This window comes from Phyllostomus discolor, chromosome 4 (assembly GCF_004126475.2).
Source record: "Phyllostomus discolor isolate MPI-MPIP mPhyDis1 chromosome 4, mPhyDis1.pri.v3, whole genome shotgun sequence".
In the NCBI taxonomy this organism is placed as follows: Eukaryota; Metazoa; Chordata; class Mammalia; order Chiroptera; family Phyllostomidae; genus Phyllostomus; species Phyllostomus discolor.
The window spans coordinates 130,773,481-130,789,801 of record NC_040906.2 but is presented as its reverse complement, the minus strand read 5'-3'; the positions used below and the strand labels follow the sequence as shown (position 1 = coordinate 130,789,801).

Sequence of the window (16,321 nt, the reverse complement as noted above, 5' to 3'; positions counted from 1 at the left end):
CAGTATATGTAAATCAAACCACATTAAACTTATTCAGTATTCAGCAACATATGTCAATTACTTCTTAATATAACTGGAGGGAGCTGGGTATTCCTGATTATTTTCAGAAGCAATCTTTAGATTGTTGTTCCCAACACTACAAAGATACAATTGGACAATCCAAAATGTGGAAAATTCTACTAAGCAAATTACTCAATTTCTTCAACAAATTAACAACATTAAGAAAAAGAATTGGCTGGCTGGCAAGGATGCGGCACCGCTTGGCCATGGAAGACGCTGAGCCCTGCCCAGATAGCCCCAAGCACGTGATGATATGCGAGCTCAGAGTGTATCTTCCTGGGGACACCGGGGTTGGGAAGTTAAGCATTGTGTGTTGATTTGTCCAGGACCACTTTGACAATAACATCATTCTGACCGTCGGAGAGTCTTTTATGACCAAAACTGTGCTTTGCGGAAATGAACTTCATAAGCTCCTCATCTGGGATACTGCTGGTCAGGACCAGTTTCATTCCTTGGCTCTCAGGTGCTACCCTGGATCTGGCGCAGCTGCCGTAGTGTATGATATTATAGGATTCATTCCATGCCTTGGAGAAATGGCTGAAAGAACTGAAAGAACACGGTCCAGAAAGCACTGTAATGGCTATTGCTGGAAACAAATGTAATCTCTCAGGTATTAGGGAGCTTCCCCTGAAGGATGCGAAGGGATATGCTGAATCTATTAGGTGCCTGTCATAGCTGAAGCAAGTGCAAAAATGCTATTAATGTTGAAGAGCTCTTTCAAGGAATCAATCACCAGATCCCACACTTGGACCCTTACGGAAATGGAGCAATCAAACTTGGGAAGCAAACTACTCTAGCCAGTGGGCAGTGCTGCTGACTAGGGCCCATGGCCCATTGTTCTTGAAGAAGCCAGAGCCACCTCCCAGTGCACTGCTGAAGGACTCCCCTTCTCGGTGGCCTGGCACCTCACTTAGAGAGAAGTGAGTACACTGGCTTGGCATCCTGGGAGACCTGCAGGGAATGGGGCAGAAAATGTCCTTGGAAAAGGATTTCAGAAAACTGGAAAAATCCACAACCTAGCCTTTGTGCATAAAATGCACACAGGAGAGAAGAGATGTTAGATAATAAGTATAGTTGAGTTTTTGTTAAAAACCTTAAAATATTCTGAATTTGTACAAAAATCTCACTGGCTTGTTACGTGTGTGAAATTCTAAAAATGGTGCTCCACTCTGATTTCCTGTGTTCCCTAGCCAAATTCCATAGCTCCTTCACTGCATTGTCATCGTTACCTTGCCAGCCTTCACTGAAAGGTTGGCTTATTTTTCTGTAATTTACCTTTCAGTGAAGTATAATTGGTTCATCACTCAAGCTGTAGGCTTGAGTTGTTATAAAAGTGGAGAAAGATGTATTAGAAACTGTTGTCTACATCTCTGACTTTTACTTGAGGAATATTTTTTTAAGTCTTGGTCATATATATAAACAAACAAATCAAATCGGAAAAAAGAAAAATAAATTTAAAAGGAGGAAAAATATTATTGATTAAAAGAAACTTAAAAGATACATGAAACAAATACAATATTTTGGATATTATTTGAATTCTGATTTGAACAACCTAATGAACAATTGAACAAACTAATTACTAAACCTTAAAAAACTTTTAAAGCCATTGGTGAAAATTAAAAATGAACTTGATATTTAAGATGTTTAAAAAAAACTTTGTGTGATAATGGTATTATTTTTTAAAAAGATTCTATTTATGTATTTTTAGACAGAGGAGAAGAGTGGGAGAAAAAGAGGGAAAGAAACATCAATGTGTGATTGTCTGTCATGTGCCCCCTACTGGGCACCTGGCCTGCAGCACAGGCATGTGCCCTGACTGGGAATTGAAATGGCAACCCTTTGGGTCACAGGCCAGCACTCAATCCACTGAGCCACACCAGTCAGGGTGAAAACGGTATTTTTAAACAATCCTTATCTTCTAGAGATATATGTGAAAATTCACAAAATTCACATGGGTATAAGCATAGGATATAGGATATCTTTTCTTTAAAAGACTCCAGAAATAAAAATCAATTTTAAATTAATGAATGAAAAGAAAAATGACAAAATATTGGTAATTGTAGATGTGAGGTGACAGCTATAAGATGATTTATCGTACTCTTCTCTCTTGTGTATATTTGAAAAGTTTCACAATGAGAAGTGAATTAAAAATTTGCGCTTTTATGTATATAATTTTAATATATTTTCATGAACTAATTTCTTTTTTTAAGATTTTATTTATTTATTTTTAGAGGGAAGGGAGGGAAAAAGAGAGAGAGAGAGAAACATCAATGTGTGGTTGCTGGGGGCCGTGGCCTGCAACCCAGGCATGTGCCCTGACTGGGAATCAAACCTGTGATGCTTTGGTTCACAGCCCGAGCTCAATCCACTGAGCTATGCCAGCCAGGGCTAATTTCTTTATATAAACATCTTTGTTCTTAAGCTTTAGATCTAAAAATGTGCAAGTGGAACATGGATTTGGCTTTTAAGAAATAAAATTACCATTGAATTTCCATCTCATTCTCCATATTCATTACAGTGAATACCAATTATAGATCTTCTGTGCAGTTAAATGATGGGAGGATTGTTACACTACTTATTGTATGAGAAATGCTTGCCTTCTCCAGGCACATCTGTTTATTTCTTTAGTAGCAAATAAACTTCTTTCACAGGCAACTATTGATTATTAGTAAATCCTGCTATGACAGTATTATAATCTGTAAATTAGGTAAAAAGTCTTTCCTTTGTTCCAGCATCCTTCTGTATATGTAATAGCAGATATTTAATCTTGCCTAAACAATTTATGAAAAAGCAACTCTATGCCCTGGCTGGCATAGCTCAGTGGATTGAGCGCGGACTGGGAACCAAAGTGTCCCAGGTTCGATTCCCAGCCAGGGTACATTCCTGGGTTGCAGGCCAGAACCCCCAGCAACCGCACACTGATGTTTCTCTCTCTCTCTCTCTCTCCCCCTCCCTTCCCTCTTTAAAAATAAATAAATAAAATCTTAAAAAAAAAAAGAAAAAGCAACTCTAAAATCTGCACTGAAAAAATTAATATCTTTTGTTAAGTTTCTCCTCAGAGAGGTAAAAAATTTCTAGAAGGGAGTTTTTTCTTCAAAGACCTTATAATATAAATAAAATTAAATAGCTAAAAGTATAACATAATTCTTGGAGATTACCATTTGATTATATGAATTCTAGTACATTAAATGGTTTTATAAAAGTTCTACACAGATTATAACTATAATGACAAAATCTAATCTTTATTATCTTTTACTATTATTTAAATTTTTACAAACATGTGTTGGCTCAAATGAACATAAATTTTTTTAGCATTTTAAAAATTTATTGATATTAGAGAGAGAAGGGGGGAGAGAGAGAGAGAATATTGACTTGTTGTTCCACTTGGTTATGCATTTATTGGTTGATTCTTGTGTGTGCCCTCATTGGCAATCAAACCTGAAATCTTGCATATCTGGATGATTCTCTAACCAAATGAGCTACCCAGCCAGGGCTTATAACATTCTTCTTAAAGATATCTAGCAAATATTTTTTCATAACATCGATATTAAGTATAAATCTATTGCCTATTTGTTTAACAATTTGAATGTTCTTAGGACTTCTGGTCAAGATGGAGGCATGATAGATACATTTTGCCTCCTCATACAAACAAAAGAAAGACAACAACAAATTTAAAAACAAAAAATAACCAGAATTGCCAGAGAATTGCACTGTGTGGAAGCCTGACAACCAAGGAGTTAAAGAAGAAACATTCATCCTGACTGGTAGGAGGGGGAAGACAGGCAGCCAGGGCAGAGAGGACGCAAGGCAAGGCAGCTGGAGGACTGGGGAGGTGAAACAGCAGATGGCGGTCCCACATTTGCGTGCAGATAAACTTGGAGGAACAACTGGAGAGTGAGACAGACTGCATGACCCAGGGTTCTAGCACAGGAAAAGAAAGCCTCAAAACCCATGGGTAAAACTGTATGGGGGTTGCAGCAGCAGGACAAACTCCCAGCCTCACAGGAGAGTTCATTGGAGAGACCCGCAGGTTCCTAGAACATACACGAAGCCACCCGCCCACTCGAGGAATCAGTACCAGAAGGACCCAATTTGCTTGTGGGTAGCAGGAGAAGTGGCTGAAAGCCAGGGAAGAGCCCAGCAAGTGACATTGTTCCCTCTCTGACCCCTCCCCCACATACAGCACCACAATTCAGTGACAGTGGGTTGTCCTGCCATGGTGTGTACCTAAGACTCTGCCCCTTACAACACAACAGGTATACCAAGACAAAGAAATATGGCCCAAATGAAAGAACAGATCAAAGCTCCAGAAAAAATACAACTAAGTGGTGAAGAAATAGTGAAACTATCAGGTGCAGAGTTCAAAACACTGGTAATCAGTATGCTCACAGAAATGCTTGCGTATGGTTCAAAATAAAGGAAGAAGTGAAGGCTATGCAAAGTGAAAGAAAATGTACAGGGAACCAACAGTGACAGGAAAGGAACAGGGATTCAGATCAATGGTTTTGACCAGAAGGAATAAATAAACATTCAACCAGAACAGAATGAAGAACCAAGAAAAATGAGGAGAGGCTTAGGAACATCTGGACAACTTTAAATGTTCCAACATCTGAATCATAGGGGTGCCAAAAGAAGAGGAAGAGCAAGAAATTGAAAACTTATTGGAAAATATAATGAAGAACTTCCCTAATCTGGCAAAAGAAATAGACTTCCAGGAAGTCCAGAGAGTCCCAAAGAAGTTGGACCCGAGGAAGCAAACACCAAGGCACATCATCATTACATTAACCAAGATTAAAGAGAAGGAGAGAATATTAAAGGCAGCAAGAGAAAAGCAAAGCATTACCTACAAAGGGGTTCCCATAAGACTAGCGGCTGATTTCTCAAAAGAAACCTTATAGGCGAGAAGGGACTGGAAAGAAGTATTCAAAGTCATGAAAGGCAAGGACCTACATCCAAGAGTACTCTATCCAGCAAAGGTAACATTTAGAATGGAAGGGTAGTTAAAGTGCTTCCCAGATAAGGTCAAGTTAAAGTAGTTCATCATCACCAAGCTCTTACTATATGAAATATTAAAGGGACTTATCTAAGAAAAATAAAATAAAAAATATGAACAGTAAAATGACAACAAACTCATAAGTATCAACAACTGAACCTGAAAAACACCTGAAAACTAAAACAAAAATGAACTAAGCAAACAACTAGAACAGGAACAGATTAAGAGAAATGGACATCACATAGAGGGTTATCAGCAGGGAGGGGAAGAAGGGAGAATGGGGGAAAAGGTTCAGGGAATAAGAAGCATAAATGGTAGGTACAAAATAGACAGGGGGAGTTTAAGAATAGTATGGGAAATGGAGAAGCCAAGGAACTTATATGTACGACCCATGGACATGAACTAAGGTGGGGGAATGATGGTGGTGGGTGGGGTACAGGGTGGAGGGCAATAAAAGGGAGAAAAAATGGGACAACTGTAATAGCATAATCAATAAAATATATTAAAATTAATTTTAAAAAGGCACCCCACAGAATGGGAGAACATATTTGCTGATACATCTGATAAGGAGTTAATATCCAAAATTTACAAAGAATTTACAAAACTCAACACCAAAGAAACAAACAATCCAATTACAAAATGGGCAAAGGACCTGAATAGATATTTTTCCAAAGAGGACATACAGATGGCCATTAAACATATGAATAGGTGCTGAACACCACTAATTATAAGAGAAATGCAAATTTAAACCACAATGAGATTTCATACCTGTCAGGATGGCTATCATCTCACACCTGTCAGAATGGCTATCATCAATAAATCAACAAACAACATGTGCTGGTGGGGAGAAAGGGAAACCCTTTTGCATTGTCTGTGGGAATGCAGGTTGTTGCAGCCACTGTGGAAAGCAGTCTGGAGATACCTCAAAAAATTAAAAATGGACCTGTCTTTTAACCTATTGATTCCACTTCTGGGATATATCCAAAGGAACACAAAACATCAATTCTAAAGAACATAAGCACCCCTATGTTCATTGCAGTGTTATTTACAGTTGCCAAGATTTGGGAGCAGCCCAGGTGTCCATCAATAGATGAGTATGGGACATTTACACAATGGAATACTACTTGGCCACAAAAAGAAGAAATTATTACCCTTCATGACAGGATGGATGGACCTAGAGAAAAATGAAAAATGCTAGTCAGAGGAAGATAAATATCCTATGATTTCACTGATATGTGGAATCTAATGGACAAACTGAACTAATAAGGATAATAGAGACAGACTTATAGCAGAGAGCAGGATAACAGCAAAGGCGGGGTGGGGAGAGGGAAGTTAGGGGGTGGAAGGATTTAGCAAAAAAGAAAAAGGACTCATGGACATGGACAACAGTGTCATGATTGTAGAGAAGGAGGGGTGTATAAGGGAACTAAATAGTAATGGAAAAAATACCTTAAAATTGAAAAATATAAAGAATAACTATAATAAATAAAGCTAATGACTTGAGTACACTTATTTACCTCTCCTTCCTCCTTAAATATCATTGAAATTACAGTAAAACAATAAAATGGGACTAAAACCATTGCAGTAAATAAAATAGGAAAGCAATTGGTTAGTTAATCAGAGTTTTTAATTAATTTCTGGAAGAAGGAAAATGGATGGTACTTTGTTGACAAATAAAATAAATCAGAAACTTTGGCTTAAAATACAAGCATGAGAAAGCTATAGTGAGGTAGCATCTGAACTTTCCAGTGGAATGAACCTATAGAAGCTTTAGTTGTGAAACTGGCATATTCTAAACTGGGTAGTTAGTAACCATTTAGTTTGTTCTTCCGGTGTCCCTCTCCCTGAAAGAACAGCATGACTTCAAGCCTTAATTTATCAGTAGGGCTAAGAGTGGAGGCTATTTTCCAAAGAAATTTACTAAAACTTTCTTAAGGAGGCCTAATGCTTTTGATATGAGAGTTATATACCACAGCAGTCTCTCTCTACCCCAATTCTGATTTTTTGGTGGTTCTCCAAACTTTTCTATTTCTACCTGGAAAGCCTATATAAGTTGGTCACCTAGTACTCTCTGTCATATACATATATGTTGCTACTAGTTGTGTGAGGTCTATTGGAGGAACAACACATAGCAGTGGAAACCCATGTCAGCTTCTATACTAACTAACCTGGTCTTTTATTTTGTAAATATAAAGGGACAAATATGTATCCCCAGAACTACAAAGAAAATTAACATTGAGAATGTAAAAGGCCATGATGAACAAACAACCAAAAAATTTGGTGGAAACAGAGCCAATGTGGGATGAGAAGAGAACTTATAATACTAGTAAAACTCTGATTACTATCCTCTGAAAAGTTCAAAATCATGTTTTATTTATGAAAGCATGCAAGATACAATGCCAGAAACTATAAAAAGCAATGAGAAGGCATAAATAGTTTTTTGGAAACAAAACAAAAAATTATTGTTAAAAAAGAACAATAGAAGGACTATAAGGAAGCCCGCTGGAATAAAGAGGAAAAAAAGAGAAGGAAAGATGGTTTATAGAAGATCAATCCAGGAACTCCAACATTTGACTAATATGTATTTCAGAAACAGAGAAGAGAATTGAAGAAATAGAGGACATAAAATTATAAAAGAAATAAATTTGGCAGGACTAAAAATAAAGCTTTAAACTGAAAATATCTATAAAAAATCAGGTAAGCTATATAAAAATAAAATAAAATATTATGTATATATTTTTACATATTTTTCTCATTATATTTTAATTACCAAGAATAAAGATAAAATTCTAAAAGCTTCCTAAAGAAAATCCAGGTTCATGTACAGAGTAATCCAAATGGCATTTGAGTTGTTGCCTTTTTTTTTTTCCTCAAATGATTTGGTTTAATTTCAGGCAGTACAGAATTTGGGTAGAACAAAGACTGAAGAACAGAACACACTTTGACAGGATTTTGTGCTGGGTTTATTCGGAACCTCATAGGTAAGGTAGAAATGATGAGTGGGAAGAACTAAAGAGGAGATGGACTCCTGTCTGATTATTATTTTTTACAAAAGCTTATTATTTTTAATTAAAAATATATTTATTGATTTTAGAGGAAGGGAAAGGAAGAGAGAAACATTTATGTGAAAGAGAAATATCAATTGGTTGGCTTTCATATGCACCCCAACTGGGGATTGAACCCACAACTAGGTATGTGCCCTGACCAGGGATTGAACCCACAGCCTTTTGGTGTATGAGACAATGGTCCAACTAACTGAATCACACTGGCCAGGACAATAATTTATTCTTAAATGTACAAAATGCTCCAAGGAAACATTACATTCTAGCTACAGGTGGTAACAGATGGATGGCAGGAAATTCAAATGTTAAAACAGGAATAAAATGAAGAATCATCATTGCCCCATGCACAAGGGACACTTCACTTTTTGCCAGATTTTGTAATTCCACCTGTGGCTATCAAGCCCTTCTCCAAAGGCTTCACTTTTAACTGCTAGGAATTTCTTCTCTTTTTGCTTCTGCTTGAATTCCTTATCTTCCTTGTTCATCTCCTGGGCTTGCTTCTTGGGCTGATTTGGGGACTTCTTCTTATTTCTTTTATCAGAAAAGCAAAAGAAAAGAATTATAACTATCAGCAAAAATAAAAGCTTTATAAGAAACAGTAGTTTAAATATAGTAAACTAAAATATGGAATAAAGTCTTCTGGCCAAGCGTGTAGGTAGACATGCTTCTCCTCCTCACACAACCATAAGAAGTTCACAACTAACCCTAAGACAAAATACAACCAGAAGTGCCAGAAAATCAAAATGTATGGAAGCCCAACAACCAAGGATTTAAGGAAGAAATATTCATCCAGATGGGCAGGAGGGGTGGAGATGGGAACCCAGGGCAGAAAGGACTCAGTGTGGCGGCAGCAGTGAGGAAGTGGTGGTGGTGGCCGGTGCAACAGGCAGTTCCACATTCATGTGTGGTGGATAAAAACTGGGAGGGATACCTGGGGAGGGAGCTATCCCAACCTCAGGCCAGACCATATAGCCCAGGGTTCCAGAGCCAGGTAAATAAAGCCTCATAACTTCTAGCTGTAAAAACCAGTGGGGAGTTACTGCCAGACTCTCAGGAGAGTCCTTTAAAAGGACCTGCAAAGCCCCAGAATGTACTCAAACCCACCCATTGTGGAATGCAGCACCATAGCAGCAGCTAGAAGGGTAACAGACTCATACAGGAAGTGGAGCAAGTGACTGGAAATGGGACAAGAGCTGATCAAGTGGCATTGTTCCCTCTCCGAAACCTCCTCCACATACAGCACCACAAAGTGTTGAAGCAGGTTGCCCTACTCTGGCAAATACCTAAGGCTCTGTCTCTTACAATATATTAGGTGTGTCAAAACAGTGTCAAGCAGTTCTACCTAATACACAGAAACAAACACAGGGAGGCTGCCAAATTGAGGAGAAAAAGAAATACGGCCCAAATGAAAGATCAGATAAAATTCCAGAAAAAGAGCTAAGCAAAATGGAGATAGCCAAGTTATCAGATGCAGAGTTCAAAACACTAGTGATAAGGATGCTTAGAAATCTCATTGAGTATGGAAAATGCATAAGGGAAGAAATGAAGGCTACACTAAGTGAAATAAAGAAAAATACACAGGGAACCAACAGTGAAGGGAAGGAAGCCAGGGTTCAAATCAATGGTTTGGAATATAAGAAAGAAATAAACAGTCAGCCAGCATAGAATGAAGAAACAAGAATTCAAAAAAAAACAAGGAGAGAATAAGAAGTCTCTGGGACATTTCCAAATGTACCAACATCTAAATCACAGGGATGCCAGAAAGAGGAGAGGAAGCACAAGAAATTGAAAACTTGTTTGAAAAAAATAATGAAAGAAAACTTCCCTAATTTGGTGAAGGAAGTAGACATACAAGTCCAGGAAGTACAGAGTCTCAAACAAGTTGGACCCGAAGAGGACCACACCAAGACACATCATGATCATAATGCCAAAGGTTAAGGATAAAGAGAGAATCTTAAAAGCAGCAAGAGAAAAGCAAAGAGTTACCTACAAAGGAGTTCCCATAAGACTGTCAGCTGATTTTTTAAAAAGATACGTTGCAGGTAAGAAGGAGCTGGAAAGAAGTATTCAAAGTCATGAAAAGCAAGGTCTTACAACCAGGATTACTCTATCCAGGAAAGCTATCATTTAGAGTGGAAGGGCAGATAAAGTGATTCCCAGACAAGGTAAAGCTAAAGTAGTTCATCATCACCAGGCTCTTATTGTATGGAATGTTAAAGGGACTAATTTGAGAAAAAGAAGATCAAAACTATGAACAGTTAAATGACAACAAACTCACAATTATCAACAACTGAGCCTAAAAAACAAAACAAAACAAAATTCTAAGCAAACAACTAGAACAGGAACAGAATCATAAAAATGGAGATCATATAGAGGGTGATCAGTGGGGAGGGGGAGGGAAGAGAATGGGGGAAAAGTACAGGGATTAAGAAGCATAATTTGTAGGTACAAAATAGGTAGGGGAATATTAAGAATAGTATAGGAAATGGAGAAGCCAAAGAAGTTGCATGACCCACGGACATGAACTAAAGGGGGTATTGCTGGAGTGAAGGTGGGTACTGGGTAGAGGGGGACAAAGGGGGAAAAACTGGGACAACTGTAATAGCATAATCAATAAAATATACTTAAAAAATAAAGCTCTGGCTGGTGTGGCTCAGTGGATTGAGTGCCAGCCTGCAAACCAAAGGGTTGCTAGTTCAATTGCCAGCTGGGGCTCATGCCTTGGCTGAGGACTGGATTTCGGGTGCAAGGTATGCAAGAGGCAACCACACATTGATGTTTCTCTTCCTCTCTTTCTCCCTCTCTTCCCCTCTGTGTAAAAATAAATAAAGTCTTAAAAAAAGAAATTGTTACCCAAAGAATATTCTGAGGTTAAATCAAGCAGCTGCTGACAGAACAGAAAGTAGGCCTTGAAAGGATGAAAAGAGGTGCTGTGGTATGAAGGCCAAAAAGCATGTCTAGTTAGGCAGCTACACAGAGTTAAAATTGATTAGTCGAGTAGCTAAATGGACTTTAAGGTTAAACATAGCACCTTCAGTCAATTACTCATTGTACTTACTCCTCTCTCTAAAGTTCAGCTTGACTCGTTGAAGGTAGTTAAAAATAATAAGCAAATTCAATAATTATAGATACATTTGCTTTTGTATTCTCAACTGTTGCCATTTATCTGTTTCTTACAGAAAGATCTCTACATTCCCTAGTAAGGACTCAGGTTATCTCATGGTTTTATAAGATAAATAATAATCACAATAGTGATTATTTTACTTTATTATTTTACTTTATTTACTAAAACTACTTACTTTGTTATTTTATTTTATTTATTTATTTTTTTAAATATTTTATTTATTTTTAGAGAGGAAAGGGGGAGAGAGAGAATGAGAGAGAGAGAGAGAGAGAGAGAGAGAAACATCAATGAGCGGTTGCTGGGGGTTATGGCCTGCAACCCAGGAATGTACCCTGGCTGGGAATCGAACCTAGGACACTTTGGTTCCCAGCCCGCGCTCAATCCACTGAGCTACACCAGCCAGGGCTGTTATTTTATTTTAAAGTAAATAGTTTTACTTTAATCGACAAACTATTATCCTTTTAATATTCATTTTTACTTTAAAATAAAATTACAACAAAGCAATGTAATAACTATGCTAATTATATTTTTATGGGCATATTTTCCTTTACTCATTAGTTTATTTATTAACACTGACAATATTAAGCATTATACTCTACAATCTAAGAGTTGTCACTCGGCCCTGAGCATCTCTATACATTCTTGCTGGATATGCCAAAAATACAAGGCTCTTATCTTACTGCTCCTTACCTGGGACATTTCTCAGGGCTGTGTTTGAAGTGAGCAACTTTGAGGAATGAGGTAATACCTCTCCCAGACAAAGAGTACGTTTATTTACTGCTCATTATAAGTGGTGAATTCCCACAGCTCAATATTCCTCAGCCTCAATGCAAACTCAACGCATGCATAACATCCACCTGAACCTCATGTTGCTTACTGTGCTCTGAGTGATAAAGTCCTTTGTCTCTGACCCATCAGTCTTGTGTCTGTGGCCAATATTTATAAAACAGTAACATACTAATTTATTAATTATAAAAAGGATTATAATCTCTATTTTGCCAATCACTTTCCAGGTCTTTAAGCCACAGACATCATTGCTGTAATATACCTTAAAGAAAAGACCACAGCCCTGGCTGGCGTAGCTCAGTGGATTGAGTGCGGGCTGTGAACCAGGCATCGCAGGTTCGATTCCCAGTCCAGGCACATGCCTGGGTTGCAGGCCATAACCCCCAGCAACCGCACATTGATGTTTCTCTCTCTCTCTCTCTTTCTCCCTCTCTCCCTCTCTCCCACTTCCCACTCTAAAAATAAATAAATAAAGTCTTTAAAAAGAAAGAAAAGAAAAGACCACAACACTGTAATGATTTATTCAGTGACTTCTATGTTTCAGGTAGTGGTAAACATATAAGCAGTTAGTATTATCTCTATCTTACAGATGAGAAAACTAAGACTCACATAGATTAGCCACCTTTCAGGTCAAACAGCTTGTTAGTGATGAAGCAAGTTTCCAAATGTAAGTCTTCATGACTCTAAAATTCAGGTGCATGACATATTTAGAAAATCTTCAAAAGATATTGCAAATTAACTACATCAGTGTCCTATCTTGAGTTTTTTTTTTTAAGATTGTTTTTATTTATTTACTTTAAGAGAGAGGGAAAGGAGGGTGAAAGAGAGGGAGAGAAGTATTAGTTGCTTCTCACACACCCCCTACTGGGGACACAGCCCACAACCCAGGCATGTGCCCTGACCATGGAATCAAACCAGCAACCTTTTGGTCCCCAGGCCTGCACCCAATCCTCTGAGCCACACCAGTCAGGGCCTATTTGACATTTGATAAGTTACACCAAAAGAGTGAACAGTTAAAGAATCTTCTATAGTAAAAAATAACAACAACTTGTTTTTGTTGTCTCAAAACACACTTACATATTCATTACACTAAAATCTAGTATCTGTTTCACTGGACAGGAGAGATTTTAGAAAGTGTGTGTATAATTGGAAAATATTGAGTGGAACCTAAATGTTCAAAAGTATTACATCTTAGAAATTGAGAACATAGCTGAGGCTTATCAATGTGCTCTCCCCCACTCATTCAGAAAAAAGATTCTGAATCTGGCATTAGATGTTAAGGGCACTGTCCAAAACTTTCTCTGGAGGGCAAGCTTCAAATCTATGTTTACCATGGCAGTGAAATGATGCATTCATCACTTTTTTTGTGAAGATTTAGCTATTTAACTCTCTCAGTAGACACTGAATTCCAATAGCATTAAATTCAGGTCTTACTCATTTTTATAATATTATTACTTTTTCCTATACCATCTTTTTTTTCTATCTTTACTCTTTTCTCCTCTTGTTCCCGCTTTCTTTTTATAAAGAATTGTAATAATATGCACCCCAAATGCTAACAAGTACAATGGGAATAATTCCTTAATTAAATACAAGTCTTCATTCTGTATCCATTACATCATTGTTTTCATTTTCTGTGATGCCAATTGAACTTTAAGTAGAAAGCTATAAGACAAAAATTTTATAAATTAGTGTAGGGTGGCTAATAAATGATATAATGTAGCATAACAGCTAATACTTGCCCAAATTCCAACAGGGGGATTTTTTTTTAAAACCTAATTCCCCTTACATTTATCACTCTGAAATTTCAGTTTTAGCATTAGCACAGAAAAATATTTACAATTTTAATAGTAATAAATTACATGTGCAATGAGACAAAACATTTACTAAGTCAAAGTCATTTTATATTAGGCAGTTATCAATATTTTAGAAAAATAATTTTTATGAGTTCAAAGTAAATAAGCATTCTTACCAGCTGCAGAAAATCATATTTGAAACCCCTGGCCAGGTAGCTCAATTGGTTAGAGTGTCGTCCCAATACACCGAGGTTTCAGGTTCAATCCTTGATCAGGGTAAATACAAGAATCAACAAATGAATGCCAGCAGAGCCTGAGACCCTTGGCAATGTGGGCATGAGCACATTTCTCAAGCTTTGGGTAAACAATGTAGGTAAGCTGATTAAGCTTGTGGGTGCCACTCTTTGGAATCTTGAGCTTGACCTCCTTGGGCTTTATCGGGGCCTTCATAGCCTTGGCATGTGCTCTCATGGCCTTGGTATTGTTGGTCTGCATCTTCTTCAGGCCCTTCTTGTTGTTCATGTTCCTCAGAAACTTGGGATCTGCCCTCTTAAGAGATTTGTATCTTTGTGATTAGGGTTTCTTGATGCCATTTCTGCCATTATCGAGACTAGTTGTGCATGGTGTGGTTCTTGGACTTGGCCATATTTGCACCTGGAGGATGAGAGCAGAGCTCAGAACTGTGGACTTGCTGGGCTGGGCCTACCTCTATTTTCCTGAAGCCTGTGGCTGCTAAAGCACATGGGACTGGAAGAGTGACAAGTCTTTCTCGGATCCATTCTTCCTCCTGAACATACAGCTAGACTACCTTTGCCAGCTTCCCTTGTAGTTGGATTTAAAGTGATACACTTCTTAAAGTATGGTGATTGGGAAAGGGAAAGGGGAGGGGTAGGAAGAGGTAGAAGAGGGTAAAGGGGGGGGATAAATGACGCAAAAAAAACTTGACTTTGGGTGGTGAATATGTAACAGGGTACAGCTGGGGGGGGGGGGCAAATAGGGATTTGTAATGGGGTCCAGAACTCAGGGTGTCCAGGCAATATTGGAAACAAAATGTGTAGGTTGTCCTCACCCCCTCAAGTTTGAGCTGAGTAGGGGATGGGATGCAACCAGCAAGGCCATTGAGAGTTGTTTTGAATAGCAACAGGTTTGTAGATAGCCTCTAGAACGGTCATTTAACATATCTATAGCCTTTAACTGGTTTCATAGATATGTTAAACAGCTGTGGCCATGCTTTAAGCCAGGGGGATGGGAGTGACTGCAACCCATGATATAACTGGGAGGCAACTCCTCCTGGTTACAGAGCCTGCCTAAAAGCTTGGAGATGATTAGCTTCACACCACAGGGCCACACCTGCCCAGACTTTACTATTTATTATGGCAGCCCAGTAAAGCTGGAAATGTATGGGAATGCTGGCAGCTGTGGCCAATGTTGGAGGAGTCAGAAATGGTGTAGAGGAGGATTGGCGCCGGGATTTAAAGCTAGGTGCGGCAGCCATGTGGCATTTTTTGGGACGGTGCAGCTTGGGTAGAGAACCACAGACTTCTATTTCTTTTTCTGAGATATGGTACCCGGACTGGGCAAAGGGGGGGAAGGAAAGATTGTGCATTTGTGGTTATCTAAAGGACTTTGGGAGCTCAGTGAAGACACTAAGTCATTATTCTTAAGTTTGTGTAACTCTTTAAATAAATAATCTCTTTCCTTTTCACCAATCTCTGGCATTGAGAGACATCTTCCCCTAATGGTAGGCAAAACGAACCTACTGGCAGGGGGGATTCCCAGAGCACAAGGGTGGGTCCATTTGGTAATAGTTTATCATTCGCTGCCCCCCACGGGGTCTGTTCTGTAACAAACACAAAATACAATATGCAGATAATATATTATATACATTTTATTAGCACATGTCATCCCAATAAATTCAATAAAAATATTTTTAAAAAGTGATGTACTTGTCCACATACTTTTTCTTTTCTGGATGGAAATGCACAGGGAAACTTGGAAACCACATGTTAAAAATGACAGAACCCCTGACAGCATGGTTACCCAAATAGTTGTGTGGAGCACAGTCCCCCTTGCTCAATCCACTCTGCAACTTGTAAGTAATTATAATGGCCTGAGCACATGCTGTTTTAGGCTTAAGGTGAATGAGAAGTAAGCTGCTATTGAACTAAACAGGGTATTTTGAGGTCTGCCTATTTATTATTGTAGCCTAACCAATACTAAAGATGCATTTGGTAATATGTAATTTCTACATATGTTAATTGCTAGCAGTTCTGTTTCTAGGTATATTTATTCCCTAAGGAAACACAGATATGTCAGGGATACCTGATGAAGAGAACCAAAATTTTCCACCCTGAAGCTGCTTAATGGGATATTGATTTTAAGCTGTTTATTAAGAAACAAACAAACAAACAAAAAACTCAGAAAGAACCACAGTTTATTCATTTCTGTATGAGAGTAGTTAATTGCCTCCCACCTTTTTTTGCTAATTAGCATCAGTTCTGCA

The 16,321-nt window shown here is 38.2% G+C and overlaps 1 pseudogene; it reads left to right on the top strand.

The window, feature by feature from the left end:
• The first annotated feature begins 300 nt into the window (after positions 1-300).
• Positions 301-1,010, top strand: LOC114495011 (annotated as a pseudogene).
• The last annotated feature ends 15,311 nt before the right edge of the window (positions 1,011-16,321 follow it).